This window comes from Chelonia mydas, chromosome 16 (assembly GCF_015237465.2).
Source record: "Chelonia mydas isolate rCheMyd1 chromosome 16, rCheMyd1.pri.v2, whole genome shotgun sequence".
In the NCBI taxonomy this organism is placed as follows: Eukaryota; Metazoa; Chordata; order Testudines; family Cheloniidae; genus Chelonia; species Chelonia mydas.
The window spans coordinates 13,447,871-13,463,480 of record NC_057857.1 but is presented as its reverse complement, the minus strand read 5'-3'; the positions used below and the strand labels follow the sequence as shown (position 1 = coordinate 13,463,480).

General features: G+C 48.5%; 1 protein-coding gene across 1 annotated transcript in view; it reads right to left on the bottom strand.

Moving 5' to 3' along the window:
* NTMT1 (N-terminal Xaa-Pro-Lys N-methyltransferase 1) overlaps window positions 1-9,535 on the bottom strand; it is a 123,147-nt gene extending 113,612 nt beyond the window's left edge. The window contains exon 1 of the mRNA XM_043530739.1: window positions 9,425-9,535. The gene's annotated coding sequence lies outside the window, so the exon portion shown is untranslated. The remainder of the gene's footprint in view (window positions 1-9,424) is intronic.
* Window positions 9,536-15,610: the final 6,075 nt, after the last annotated feature.

Here is a 15,610-nt window from a genome sequence, read left to right as displayed (position 1 = left end):
CTCAGATGCTCCAGGATTCTTTCCTGATAATTGTGGGAGAACTTCTCTGTTCTTTAGGGGGAAATTGTGAGAAGTCACTGGAGGACAAATCAGCACTTGCGTGATTTAGCCTGTGTTCTCATTGCAACATGGGAAGGTTTCAGCCAAGTTAAAGGGCAGCCTGGACTCTTACCCACCCCCTCAGCCAGGCCAGCTAGCCTGAGCTTAAAGCACCTCCAAGAACCAGGTAAAAGGTTTTTCTCTGTGGATGGTAGGGGGATGGGCTAACACCCAGGTAAGGGCCTGAGTTAAATGCACAGTGAAGACACACCTTAGCTAGTCTCTCCAGTAAGCGTCAAGTTCCAGCTATAAAATGAAGGCTCAAAGCCACACTATAGGCTACATTCAAAACTGAGAATGAAATACAACATGGTGGTCACTAAACAAGGAAACTTGTGCGCAGATGCGGGCATATCCCCCAGACTGTCACAGCTGGCTCATCTCCCCCTTAGTCTTTACTGACCGCGGTTTGTAATAAAAACCAACCCTCCGCTTCTAGCACTGCCTGAACCTCCTCTCGCCCCGGAAATGGTCATCACCACATCTGCTTGGGCTGGGAATGGGCTGAGTTTACTGGATTTGCGGGGTTGGCCTGATCTATTTTTCCTGTTCCAAGTGTGTCTACTCACTGTGCCCAATAGGTGTGCTTACAGGGTAGGGTTGCCAACCTTCCAGGATTGTCCTCGAGTCTCCAGGAATCAAAGATTAATCTTCAATTCAAGATTATGTCATGCGATAAAACCTCCAGGAATACGCCCATGCAAAATTGGCAACCCTATTGCAGGGGATCTGGCCAGGCAAACTTTCGAGATGGTCGCTCCCAAGGGCCTGGCCTCCGAGGCGTTCAGCAGTGCTGCTTAAGGCTGAGCAGCGTATGAAAGATGGCTGGCTGGAAATATGCTGTATCTCATTGATGGAGGGGATGGCTGCACGGGCTAGGCCTGAGGTTTGAAATTATGACATTCCCTGGAGCCCACAGGGTCAAATCCTGACATGGCTGCTGCATCTCTTTGTGTCCCTGAGCTAGAGGCATCGCCTTCCATGCAGTTTACTGGTCAGCGAAGGGCCTTTCAGCTCCGACCTTAAAAAGAGAATGCCGGTCTGCTCTGTATGGAGAGCAGAACTCCCAGACCACTCTTCCTACGAACCAGGGTTTGCCCCAGTGCCTTTGGTCAAAATTTCCAATCCTCCCCGTTGCTCTCATGCAGCCTGGTATGCATTTTATGATAGCTGTGCTCCACCGCAGAGTTGGCTGCATGTCAGAGGACCCACATGTACCGATCGGTAGCTTGTAAAGCACTTGGGGAATCTTCTCCGGTGGGGGGCGGCGTAGAGATAGGTAGAACAGCAGAATGAATAATACATACATTGTGGTGCGTGAAGCAATGTAACCGAAAGGAGAGGTCATTCGGTTTGCTGGGCGAAGCTAGGAGGAGAGCACCATTTTGTGTTTCACATTGTTTCAGGGTGAGTCATTGTGGGTTTTCTTCTCTCTTGTGGAGACCTGATATTCACTCGTGCTTTGTCATTTGCTTTAGCCTGAAATATTATTAGTCAACTACCTAATCTGAAACTGCTTGTTTTCCTGAGTGCATATGAAGGAACACACAATTTTAATCAATGTAAATAAGTAACAACGGTATGGCCAGCCCTGAGCATTCAGAAACCATGAGCCAACCCCCCCACTACCCTAAATCATAAGAATTTAAAAAAATATAAATATTGGGTTATTTTGCATTTGCCTTCTGGCTTTTAAGCCTTTAGGCGACACTCAGGCCATGCTTTCAAGCTTTTCTCCACAACCATGAGATCTAGAAATGTAATCTTTTTTTAATGAAAGCTGAGATTTTCACCTAATCACATGACTCCCGGAGCTGTGGCTTTAAGAAAAGCACCGAATACTGTGTGACTCACGATATAAATCATAAGAGTTGGCAACACTGTAATGATCATCAATATAATAATAAATCAAATAAAACTACCATAATAAAGAAATTAGAACTTTTCAGTCACACTAGACACTCCCTTCTACCTTAGTGGCTACAATATGGGGACGAAACATGCTTCTGTTATATCATAGTGATCTCTCCCTTCTTCTGACATTTACGGGATATTCCATTTGCGGGCACTTGGGACATTTTCTGCACCAAAACAGAACAGTCTGAGCTTATTGCTCCCACAGAGCTCCAGTTAAATCATTTCCTGTGGCTAGGAACCTAGGCCTCCAGCTTCCCAGATGAGTGTTCAGATGTCGGTCTAGAGCAGCGAGACCCCGGGAAACCCAACCTGAAGCTACTCACCTATCCCAACTCCACACATGTTCAGTTGGCCTTCTCCCTAACAGTATTCACAGCATCATCATACTGAGGTAACACAACACTTTGCTCTTCTCTAGCACCCTCCTTCCAAGGATCTCAACACTTTGCAAACATCAGTGAACTCATCCTCCCAACCCTGCTCTGGAGGTAGGTAAGTATAATCCCCATGACACACATAGGGAAACTGAGGCTCTGGGGGGTTAAGTTACCTGTTCAAGGGCACATGTGGCACATCAGGGGCAAAGCTGGGATTAAGACCCATAGGATCATCTTGAATGCTTAGGTCCCATAGATAAAATCTTTAATCTTTGGAGTGTATAGGATTTCTCCATCTAGGTATTACTATTATTTGTATAACAGACGGGCCTAGATGCCCCAAATGCCATTAGGGCTGCATTGGGCCAAGTGCTGTACATGGAGAGTAAGAGACAGGCCATGTGGCTGTCCTCACCTTAGCATCTGCGCTCTGGACTGCCACAGCAGATGCCAGTCCAACACCACAGTTTCAATGCCCACCACATCTTTCCCCCTTAGAGAACGGTTTCTTAAATCTTTACCCTGGGGATTGGCTCCTTCAACCCAATGTAGGGCTGGCTGACGTGGGGTCTGGTCTTGTAGGGTGTGGGGCACTCAATCGTCAGGTTGGCCTTTTCCCTACTCAACCCTTCCTATATCACTGCTCTGTGTCAGCACTGGGCCCACAGCCCCTCTGGCCCAAATGTTTTGGTGGACGCTAGTCTGATGCTGCCTGAACACAACAGGGGACCCTTAGACATTTGTGACAGCATGTCTGATGGGAGCAGTTTAACCTGCAGGGAGAGATGGCACAGAGAGTTAGTGACTGGCTCTCCTAGGGAAATATCTCCCCATGCAGCAATCCTTGGGGGATTGCAGAAGGATCCTTGGTGGACTGCAGAAGAGAGACAGCAAACAGCAGGGTTTGGAGTGGAGCAAGATCCCTGACACCCTGTCCAGCTGGCGCATGCATCTTTCAAACACATTAACAAGCAGTGCAGTCTATGGAACTCCTTTCATCCAAAACGATCCCGGAGCAACATGGGTCTGACCCACAGCCCATTAAAGCCCGTGGCAAAGCCCTCATTGACTTTAATGGTGTAACTTCAGGGGCCTGTGAGGGAGGGAATCACTTTACACAGGACCTGATTTTCAGAGACGTGGGGCACCCACAGCTCCATTTGAAGCCAGTGGGAGCTGTTGGTACTTAGCCATGTAATGTAGTGCCTTCCTTGCCTGCTTAGTTCCGGCTCTGACTTCGGGAGGCCACGTGCAGGGATTCCAGGCAGCACAGACTGGATTAGTCAGGCAGTTAGAGTGAACCACAGGGTCGGTTTGCATCCATCAGCCTCCTGGACAAAGAATCCACCTCCACAGCCATTACAACCACCCCCCGTCCCTTCTTAACTAAGAGACACTGCACCACCCACCAATGTAAAGCCACCACCCCTGTGGTAGCGGGCAGCAGCTCACGCTGCACAGCAACGCCCACAAAAGGGTTTAGGACAGGAAGTAAAGAAGAATCACATCCAAGCTGAAACTGCTGGGGGAACATATAAGGTGTCAGGCCGGAGATGGAAATTAACCAGGCCAGGAGGGTAAGCACCCGTTACTCTGCCAAGATCCGGAGGACCTGGAGTTCACACTGCATAAGGAAGATGCTGAGAGAGGACACTGATTCCCCACGCCCCTCCTTCTAGAGATGTTCGCAGATCACCAACTCAGAAAGCTGCAGGAAGGAAAAAAAACCAATCACCCAGAGCAGAGGCCCACACTGCATCAGGGAGCACGGAGGGGGAAGGAGTCCCAGATTCCATCCGCGTCCACTGATCTGCACGGGGAAGAGATTCCCTCCTGGACAAGACAAGCTGTGGGCACAAGGCAGCTTGCGCCAATCCAGGAGGAGGAGGACGGGGAAAGAGAAGGCACCACTAGTGAAGGTCGGGGTTGGGAAGACAAAGCCGGCGGAGCCCATGGAAGTGGGAGAACATCAGGGTCGCAATGGCTCCTTTGGAAACACAGAGGCTGAAGCAAAGGGGGGGGGGGGAGAGAAAAGAATTATTTTATTAATTATTATTATTTTAAAATTAATCAGGCTGCCAAGGCTTCTCTGTGACGCTCCAGGCCCAAGGAGCATCCCTGCGCACAGCGTGGAGCAGGGGGCTCTGCGCTGCCTGGCTTGCCGGCTCTTGAAAGCAAATACAAAGGCTTTCAGCTCCCCAGCACTCGCTGATGGTCGACCTCTCTGTTGTCCTCGATGCATGCCTGTCCCAGTTACAGCAGCTGGTTGCTACAGCAACTGAGCTCTGACTAATCATTTGCGCAATGACCTTTTTTCCCCCCAGAGAGAGGGAGGGAGGGAGGGAGCTGGAGAGAGGCGAGGCGAGTGGAGGTTACAAATAACAGCAACTGCGAAGAAGAATGCATTTTGGGGGGCTTGCAAGAACTGGGGGTGGGGCAGGACAGGTGCTGAAGGTTTCCAGAGCCGTTAAAAGCAGCCGCATGCAATCTTGCCTGCCAGCTAGTGAGAGCCTGCCCCTCCCAACCTCAAATCTTCCAGATGTGCGACCAGAGGTTGCCACAGAGGGGACGACGCCATCGGCCACTGAGCCCTAAGAAGTCTTGCCGGGGCCATTTCCATCCAAGGCAGGGGGCTCTGGAGCTGGGATTCAATCATCCCCCCCCACCGCCACCTCCCAACTGTTACTCAATGGGCCAGAGTCAGGATTTGGCCCGAGCTCACCATGTGTCACCCTGGATGGATCTGTCCCTAACTCCATTGACTCAGTTACACCAGGGAGGACGGTGACCCTAATTCCCCCGACTTCGCTGGGATGACTCTAGCTCTAACTATTGACCTCAGCAGAGTTACACCAGGGTTGAGTCAGGCTCTTTCTCTGGAACAGAACAAATAATGCAAGTGCCGCCCTGTGCATATTCTCTCCAATTTTCTAGCGGGTTCATTGAGGCTTCCGAGGAACGCTCGGGAGATCCAGGTTTTGCAGACACAACCGCTTGCAGATAGCAAATTTCAAGGTTGTAGACTTGCTTATGCATGGGAACTGAGGTCTAGATTGTGCTCCTCTTACTCATGTTAGCCAGCTCTTACTCACATGAGTAGATCCATTGGTGTCAAAGGGACTGCTGCTCCCCAACTGAGTAAGGCTTATGCAATGGAGCTGTGAATTTTTCATTATAATGCACATGCCAAAAGTGCTTGGGCACCCACCCAATCGGAACGCAAACAGTCCCAGGTGACCTTTCTGAGACCAATCACAACTCACCAACCCAGCTCAGAGAGCCAATGGCAGAGATCTGTGGGTGACCAGTCTGGAGAGCTACAAAGATTAATAAAATAACGTACTGAATAATTCTGAACAGCGACTAAGTTTGAGGAAATTGCGATGGGTTTGTGGCTATTCCACAAATGGATAAAGGGGCGAACATACACTGGGGTTACATTGTGCTCTGAGCAGAATAAAGCAGAGAGAGAGACATGAAAAACAAGGGAGAGAGGAGAAAAAGAAAACACTAGAAAGAGACAGGAGCAAAGAGGGGGACGTTGGGCAGGGAACACGAGAGAGAGGGAGGGGGAGGGAGAAACGGACATAGGCAGAAAGAAAGTGCAAAATAATTGAAGAATGGAGCCATATCCTGAACGGTGCTGCACACCTGCTTGCCCTGCGTGCAGCTCCCACTGAACTCAACGGGAAATGGTGGCGCTCAGCATCTCTCTGGACTCAGCTCAAGAATAAACCCGAAAAGGTCCCAAAGTGCATCAGAAACTCTGCCCGCAGAACACCGAAAGAAAGGCAGCCACCTCTGGGGTCCGCAACCAGGCAGAGAGCACAAACCATATGGGGCCTGCTATACAGGGAACAAGACCAACACACCCATTGGGCTTTGGATCAGATCCCAAATGACTGTCCGCCGTTGAGGAGTCTGGGTACAGTGTCTGTGATGCTAGCTACATTAGCTAACCTGCTCGAGCACTCCCCCCGGACTGTCAGCCACATTTCTGTTGGCTAACTAGGCAGCCCAGAACTGGTTCACTTTTATAAGATGTACCCAGGGCAGGCTCACAGCTAGGAGCAAAAAAGGAAAAAAAAAAAATCCTTTGAAGGAGAACCACCATGGCATCCTGCCCTGGCAGGGTGGGGAGCGGAGAACAGCTCTGGCTGAAATAGGCCTTCTTCCTTCCCTTGGCCCTTCCTTCCCTTGACCAGGTCCAACGGGAGGGACAATGCCATGCTAGCAACACACTGCATGAGCCCCAGGGGATGGATTGTAACAATTCCACTAACTCTGGGGTCCAGGGCTAAACTCTGGCTCCAGATTCACCCTGAGAAACCTCACCGAGTCCAGACGGATTGCACAGGTGCAACTGGAGGCAGAATTTGGCCTCGTGCTTTCAACAACCGTTAATAATACAGGGGGGTGGCACAGGGGGGAGAGAGAGAGCGAGCGTGTGTGCACGCGTGCGCTCAGGTTGGAAAGAGGCGTAAGAGCAAGTGAATGGGATCACAGGATGTAGAAGCACTATGATAGCACAGGGGTCCATAAGGACTTGGAGTTTTCAGACTGAAGAACAACAGTTGACCCAGTCTTAACAGTGACATTGCGTAAGCATCTTCCAACTTGGCAGGCAAGCTGGAGAAAAAGGCCACCTCTAGGCGGCAGTGAAGATGATGGCAGTTTTGTCCTGGATTTGGTTGGGAACAGGACGTGGCTCCGGTGAGCTCAGTCCAAATTTGCGGGGGAGAAAGGAAAGCAGAAACTGGCTCATAATATTGAGTGTTTGTGTTTTAGAGCTCAAAAGCCCTGCATCAACATTACTGTGTTTGTTCAGCACCTCGTGCAATGAGGTCCTAGGCACTACCGCAATGCAAATACACAACAACAACGAGAAGCTGTTTGGAAAACTAAGGAATATGCCACATCCACTAGAGGGATGTACCAGATCCACCAGGGAAAATATAAGCAGGGGAAAGACACGCTTATTATGGCAACCTGGGAAAATTGCTGATCTTTTCTTGCCATGCCGCTTTCTATTAGAGATGGGCCAGAACCAACCCCCTAAGCACTCAGATAGCTACAGTGATGGGTCCCACATCAGTACTTGGAGTCACAGATTACTAGATCTGAACCTCTCCAAACTTTGGGGAATTTTGGACCCAATCCAAAGTTTGCAATTGATCCTTTTCTCTTGATGGATCAAAGCAAAATCCTGGATCAAAGCACTAAAACTTCAGGATCTGGATCCAGGTCCAGCCCTCCTGCTTCAGGCTATTTCTCTGCTTTCTACCCATTGAAACAAAAAGACGGGAAACGTTACTAGTAGATATTTCACCAGGACCCGAGCTAGTTATTGCTGCTAGAAAACGTTTGGCCAGGATTACAAAAGCGTTCATGTTCCCATTCAGGAACCCAAATAACGGCCAGGTCTGCAGACTTGCTCAGCACGAAGTAACTCCCTTTGAGGCACGTTCAGTGCATGATGGGTGCTGATGTAACGCACACACCTCCTGGGTGTGGTGTTCTGTCCCATCTAGTGGCACCGAGACCATTTACACGCAGATCCGTTGAAATATGACCCTATGTACTGAGGTCTACAGAAAATCTGGCCCCCTTTTTACAGGGCCTGGGTCCTCCCAAAAATCCCAGCCCTAGGGTCTGAACCAAAGCCCACTGAAGTCATTAGGTATCTTTCCTTGGGTTTTGGATCACGCCCTTACGGGGATCTTCACTGCTTTGAGATTTCAACCAAACATTTCAAAAAGCCCTTTCCACGGTTAAAGCTTTCTGCAGCAGGTCTCCAGCGAGGATGATTAATTCCAGCGTGCCCTGCGTGTGGATGCTGCAACTAAACAGCCCCAGAGAAGGAGTTTCATCACAGCCTGTTTGTGTGTATGAAAAACGGAACTTGGATTCCAAGGCCCCCTCAGCCTCACCCTGAGCCAGAGGAGGGCTCCATCCGGCTCTTGCTCAACCCTGCTGCGGTGGGAATGAGGAAGTAGGGGAGACAGGGCGGGGGAGGAGGGGAGGAACAGGCAAGCTGGAGATAAACAGCCTCCTCTGAGCCATACTGGTTGGAAAGTTTCTCTAAAAGAGAAGGGCATGGGGGCAAAGAGAGAGTTCTGTCCCCATGCAGGAGAACAATTTACAGAGCATTAGTGCAGGAGTCAAACTATTGGAAACCGAGATAGTCCATCCCCTCTAGGTCCCCTTCAATTTACCCAGGCAGCTGGGGTGTAGGAGACCGACACTCTACAGGTTTGCTCTGGGCTTTGGCGCATTTGAAATCTAAGCCCAGGTCTTAATTTAAATGGCCCTGGTCTTTGAACTGAACCCAGATCCGGAAAGCCTTTTTGGTACCAATCCAGGTTTTGCAGTTTAGGCCCAATACCATCATGGCAATAACCATTCCTCCTTGATTCTATCCAACCTTGCATCAGTTGTGTGCATGTGCAACAGGTGTGGGGAGGTTAGTGGCTGGAGTTCCATTGAAATCAACATGAGCTGGAGTTGGCCCATTATCTTCCTCCGTTGGATTCAACCCTTAATAAAAGTCAGCAGTTTGCGAAGTTGCCTCTATTACCAGAACACAACATTTAGTACAAAGAAAGTTAACATAAAAATAAAAAAACCTACAATGGGTGCAAAACTTTCTAAACAGCCACACGTTCCTGTTGCTTGTGCTGTCCCCTCTCCGCTGGGTTTTGCTTGTATTCATTTGTCATGCCTCACCTCTCACAGGAGCAGCATTGTCTATGGGTCAGATCCTCAGCTGGTATAAAATGACTATTGAAATCAGGGGACCTATGCCAATTAGACACCAGCTGACGGTCTGACCAGTTAAGTTCTGCAAAGTACGTAGCATATAGTAATAACAGTGGTAGTGATAGCATCACTGCCTGATCCACTAGCGATTATCACCCATCTCATCCACCATAATGTCCAAGTCCATATTTCTTCCAAGAAGGCGAATCAAAAGTATGAGACAGCACTAGTTTCTTAAAGAGCTACATTGACATGATGGAGTACTCACTTACCTCCGCTGATACCTGAGACTAGCAGCCTGTGGTCATCCTCCTTATCCCATCTTCTATGGGGAAAGTTTACTCTCCAGATTCAGGAGTACATGCAGGTTTCTCTTCTCCATTTTATCCTAGGGGGAAACCCAAATACAAGTGATACCATCATTTACATTGTCCACTCAGATATACACCAATCCACACATAAAGCAATCCCCCAAAAGCTGATGTAATACCCAGCCCTTATATCTAGGGCCCTACCCAATTCACGGTCCATTTTGGTCAATTTCACAGTCATAGGATTTTAAAAATCATAAATGTCATGATTTCAGCTCTTTAAATCTGAAATTTCACAGTGTTTTAAGTGTAGGAGTCCTGACCCAACACGGAGTTGTGTGTGTGTCGGGGGGGGGGTCACAAGGTGATTGTAGGGGGGGTTGCGGTACTGCTACCCTTACTTCTGCACTGCTGCTGGCGGTGGCCCTGCCTTCAGAGCTGGAGAGCAGCAGCTGCTGGCCGGGAGCCCAGCTCTGAAGGCAGAGCAGCTGCCAGCAGCAGCGCGGATGTAAGCGTGGCCTGGTCTGGTATCGCCACCCTTCCTTCTGCGCTGCTGCCTGCAGAGCTGGGCCCTGAGTCAGCAGCCACTGCTCTCCAACTGCCCCGCTCTGAAGGCAGCGCAGAAGTAAGGGTGGCAATACTGCAACCCCCCCTAAAATAACCTTGCGACCCCCCTGCAACTCCCTTTTGGGTCAGGACCCCCAATTTGAGCAACACTGGTCTCCCCCATTAAATCTGTATAGTATAGGGTAAAAGCATACAAAAAACTAGATTCATGTGGGGAAACTCGATTTCATGGTCCGTGACGTGTTTTTCGTGGCTGTGAATTTGGTAGGGCCCTACTTATACCTAATTAATCCTTACTGCAGCCCAGTAAATTAGGCACATATTATTAATTCCATTTTACAGTTAGGAAAACTGCAGCAGAGGGATTACGGGACTTGCCCAAGGCCACAGAGCCAGATGGGACTAGAATTCAAGAGGCAAAGTTCACAGGTGTTGAGTAAATTAGACCAGGGCTCAGTGTAGGCAGGCCTACACCTAAAACTCAGACTGACCTACGTCAGTTAGAGGTGTTATTTTTTTTACCAACATAGTTATGCCAATATAAGCCTTCATGTAGATGCACTTACACTGACATAAAAAAGCGTTTCCTGGTGTAGCTTATGTTTCTTAAGAAACTGGTGTAAACTGTGCAGCAGAATCAGTTTTATGCTGGTATAAACTGCATCTACACTAGGAGGGTCTGCTGGTATAGCTATACTAGCAAACATTTTGTAGTGGAGACAAGGCCCCCTTAGAGCCACTCCACTGATATTTAACAGCTACACACAAACATGGGTCTGGTCTACACTACACTGTCAGGTTAATGTAAGCTGCCTTGCATCGCCCTTGCTGTGGAAGTGTCTTCACTTAAATTTGGCTCCTGCCGACGTAAGTGCCCCTCTGCACCGATTTACTAACACCCCGAGCGGCGTAGAGTCACAATCAATGTAGTTAGGTTGACACCGCATTGCCTATGTCAACTGTTACCGCCTTTCAAGAGCTGATCCACAATGCCCCACACTCACAATACAATCAATACAAGCGTTCCTGGTGAGGACACACACTGCTGACACAAGAAGCCAAGTGTGCACACAGACAAGCCATCTAATAACTGCAGGGGCTGTCAGCCCTCTTCCATCAACATAGTTGTATCTACACTAGGTCCTGGTCTACACTACTGAATTAGGCTGAGGTAAGGCAGCTTACGTCGACCTAACTCTGTAAGCGTCTACAATGAAATGTCACTTCCACTGATGTAACGTGCCTACTACACCAGCTTAATAACACCACCTCCATGGGCGTAGGTCGATGTCGTATCAGTGCAGACACTGTGTTGCTTATAATGACTGTTGCTGCCTTTCAGAAGCCATCCCACAATGCCCCACGGTCACAGTACAATAGATACAAGCGCTCCTGGTGAGAACGTGCACCGCCCACACATGGAGCATCGTGGGGACGTGCAAATGCCTTTTAATTGCTGTAGTGGCTGTACGTCGACATAACTTAGGTTGACTTAATTTTGTGTGTAGACTTGCCCTAGGGATCATGTCAGCATAAATACGTCGTCAGGGGTGATGTAGCTATGCCAATGTAACCTTTCAGGGTAGACCAGGCCCTAGTCGTTTATTCTGGTTTACATTACACCTGCTGCTAGCAGACTTAAGCTAAACCAAAATAAACACGGTTTGGACTAAGAGTGTCTATGCAGCCTTTTGCGCTAGTTTAATTAAATTGATTTAAAGCCACCCCTTAAATTAAACCAGCGCAGCTGTGTGCGGAGACAAGTCCTACGGGAGTCTATAACAGTCTAACTCAGACAAGGAGCAGAAAGAAGGTGAAAGGTCAAGCGACGCCTTCTTACTTTAACTTACATTTTCTAACATCTTCTGGTTCCTTGGTGCATAAGTAACATCAACTTAAGGCTGGTCTAGGCTGGGGAACTTATATCGACATACCTATGTCTGTCAGGGATGTGAAAAATCCACACCCGAGTGATGTAGCTATCCCAGCCTAAACCCTGGTGTAGACGGTGCTAGGTTGACAGAAGAATTCTATTAACTACCAACCCTCGGGGAGGTGGATTACCTATGCAGACAGGAGAACGCTTCCTGTTGGCGTAGACAGTGTCTACGCTGATGTCTACACATCTGCAGCTGTGCCACTGGAGCACTGGAAGGGTGGACATACCCTCGCCTCCCTTCACAGAAACGTTCCTGCTTACACGCAAGTCTATATGAGAGGTAAAATCCTGGCCCCACTAAAGTCAATGCCAAACTGCCATTAACTTCAATAGAAGCAAGATTTCACCCAATTAGTTTAGGTCCAACCCTGGGGTTACACAAAACCCACTCTGAATGGAAACGTTTTACTGCCATCCAGGAAAGCCCTTCTCTTCCTTTAAACTTCCCCCTGAAGCACTGTGAATCCAAAGGATGAGAGCATTGGGCTGGTCCATCCTGAGAACCAGGTAGGGAAACTGACTAAAAACAAGGTGAAACTGAACCAACTAGCAAACCCCTTGTCCCAAATGGAGAGAAGTGTAAAGGAAAGGAAACCAGCTGCCTCAAAAGCCAAAACAGTGGACTTTTAAACATTCTTTTCCTTGTACGGCTGTACTGCAACCTGTGAACAGTAACTCAGGCGGGGAATTGTTTTCAGTTTCATTGGGCCATGCACGCTGCTGGCAATTCCATAGCAGCCAACGGGTTGACACCAGGGCTGAACTGGAGCCCTGTGTTGGAAGCAGCCTTTTAAGCGAAGAATTGCCGCTGGGAGTCAGGAGTTCCGTCTGCCCAGATTTTTGAGGGAAAGGCAAGTGGTTTGTATTTTTGATTTGACAAGTAAACCAGAAAAATCTCTCTCTGAAAACCCACCCCTCAAAACAACTTTATTCTCCAACCAAGAAAGAATCATTAGTTCTGACTGCCAATGGGGAATCTTTTTCTCGGGGGGCGAAGGGGGGACTTGTTAATAGCAATTGCTAAAAGTGTTTGGGGTTTTTTTTTAAACCGATGGGTAGAAGTGTATGTGCAAGAGCAGCAAACACGGGGGGGGGCGGGGGGGGGGGGGGGGAGGGAGGGAAGAGTCTGCAACTGCACCTGCCTGCACTTTGTTTGTCCCTGGGATAAAGAACTGGCTCAAGTTACTCGAGCATGTGCAACCCTTCCTTGCCCTGCCCCTCCCTGAGCAGCAGACTCCAGCAGAAACGTGGAGAGAAACAAACCCTTCTCAGCAACCGCGCAGCAGAGAGAGCAGTGAATTTAAATAAATAAATACAATTCTACTTAGAGAAAAGGGAATAAAGGACGCGCTTTTCTGCTCCTCCTCTCATCCCAGAAACCTGTGTGCTATGTAAATATATGCAAATGAGGCAATGAAGGGGAAAAAAAGAAACCAAGTCTATAAAATGGCATGTTTTTAGAATTGGAAATAAGGATGCGGGGGTGGGGGGGGAGAGAAGGAAGGGGGCTGTTGAAAAGTTTGTGCAGAATCAATTAGGAAGTAAGAGAGGTCTGTAATAATGACTAGGGAGGGCGTAACCCAAAATGCCATGAACGGACTTCAATGGAGCTACACTGAGCAATACCCGCCGAGGATCCAGTTCCGTGTCTCTGTCCCGCGCCTCTCAGTTCAACAGCCATTCCTGAAATACCTTGGAAATGATTCAACTGGTATTTAAAACAAAACAACACTGTCTCTTGCCTTGCTGATGTCTGTGATGGTGTAGAACAGGGGTGGCCAACCTGGGGCTCCGGAGCCACATGCAGCTCTTCAGAAATTAATATGCGGCTCCTTGTATAGACACCGACTCCGGGGCTAGAGCTGCAGGCGTCAACTTTCCAATGTGCCGGCGGGGTGCTCACTGCTCTACCCCTGGCTCTGCCATGGGCCCTGACCCCACTCCACCCCTTCCCATCCCCTCCCCCTGAGCCTGCAGTGCCCTAGCTCCTCTCCCCACAGCCTCCTGCACGCCATGAAACAGCTGATCGGGAAGTGTGGGGAGGGAGGGAGGGAGAGGTGCTGATCAGTGGGGCTGCCAGTGGGTGGGAGGCACTGGGAGTGGGGGTGGAGAAGCTGAAGGGGGGCTGCTGATGTTTTACTGCAGCTCTTTGGCAATGTACAATGGTAAATTCTGGCTCCTTCTCAGGCTCAGGTTGGCCTGGCGTAGAGAGACAAAAGCACACGTGTGCGGGAAGGGGTGGTGAAAGGTATAGGCAGGATGGGAAAGATGGAAGGACTGATGGAATATAAGCCCAAGCAACCTGACATGTAAACAAAGCACAAATCAGAGATATACCACACCCTAGATAGATGGTCATCCTTTTACAGTGGGTGCTTTACCCATGGGACTGCTTGAGGAGTAAGGTACTACTTTACACAAATAAAGGTATCATAATCTAACCCAACAGCAGTGCACGTGTGTTGCAAAGGAAACATTTTATGAAATAAGAAAAGGAGTACGTGTGGCAGCTTAGAGACTAACAAATGTATTTGAGCATAAGCTTTCGTGAGCTACAGCTCACTTCATCGGATGCTGTACCTCATGAAAGCTTATGCTCAAATAAATTTGTTGGTCTCTAAGGTGCCACAAGTACTCCTTTCTTTTGCAAATACAGACTAACACGGCTGCTACTCTGAAACCATTTTATGAAATGCAAGTGTAACCACTGGTCAGTAGGGTTGCATCATTTTATTTCAAGCCATTTAGCCACCTAAATATTTCCATGGTTTGCAAAATTTTGTCCAAATCGTAGCGTGGCACTGAAGCAGGTGACATTTTGAATGCAATTGGTTTTAGTGTGAAAACGGCCTTCATCTGAATGAGGTTTTTCATCTCAATATGCAACATCTGAACATTTTTGCTCAAAAATAGGAGTGTTTTGAGTGGGAAACTATCTTCCACTCAAAAAGAGTCCCAATTCTGACCAACACCCATGTGACAGACGTGGCAACTTCCTGCAGTATTCCTGAAAAAAACCACATTGTATTAAATGCAAAGTTGTGTGTTTACTGTGGACTGGGATTGTACGTAACCTCTCCAGCAGAGAGATGTGATGCGAGGCCTGAGAGTTCAAAGTATTGTACTGAAAGTGTGTCAGACAAGATGGACTTTTGGGACAAGACGTGTGAAGTGGATTTTCTGGGGAACACCTAGGGAGAAGTTAATATAAATTCCCTACTTCTGGCTACGCAAAAAAACCCCAGCCTTTTGAAGCTATGCCCTGTGCAAAGGGTGACTGGCTGCTGATTACCTGTTCCTAGAGGTTGAAGATCAGAGCTTAAAAGGTCCAAGCTGTATAAAGAAACCAGCTGATCTGCCCAGTCTAGGTTCTGGTTCTGAGACTATTATGAACTTGTAACCCCAGGGACAACCCAGTTGTGGGTTTTGAAGGACTCACACTTACCAGCCTGAGGTTGGAGTTGGGTGATGTATGGTAAGCTTCTTAGCAGGCGTGTAGCCTCTTTTATTGTTGTTAATATGTTTTCTCTGTGATGCTTTCACCTTAAGAACGGCTGAGGAGCCAGGAGCCTTGAGTGGGTGCCCTTGGTGGACTACGAGTGGGGAAATACAGGTGCAGTTGCCCTGAACTGTGACAGCTG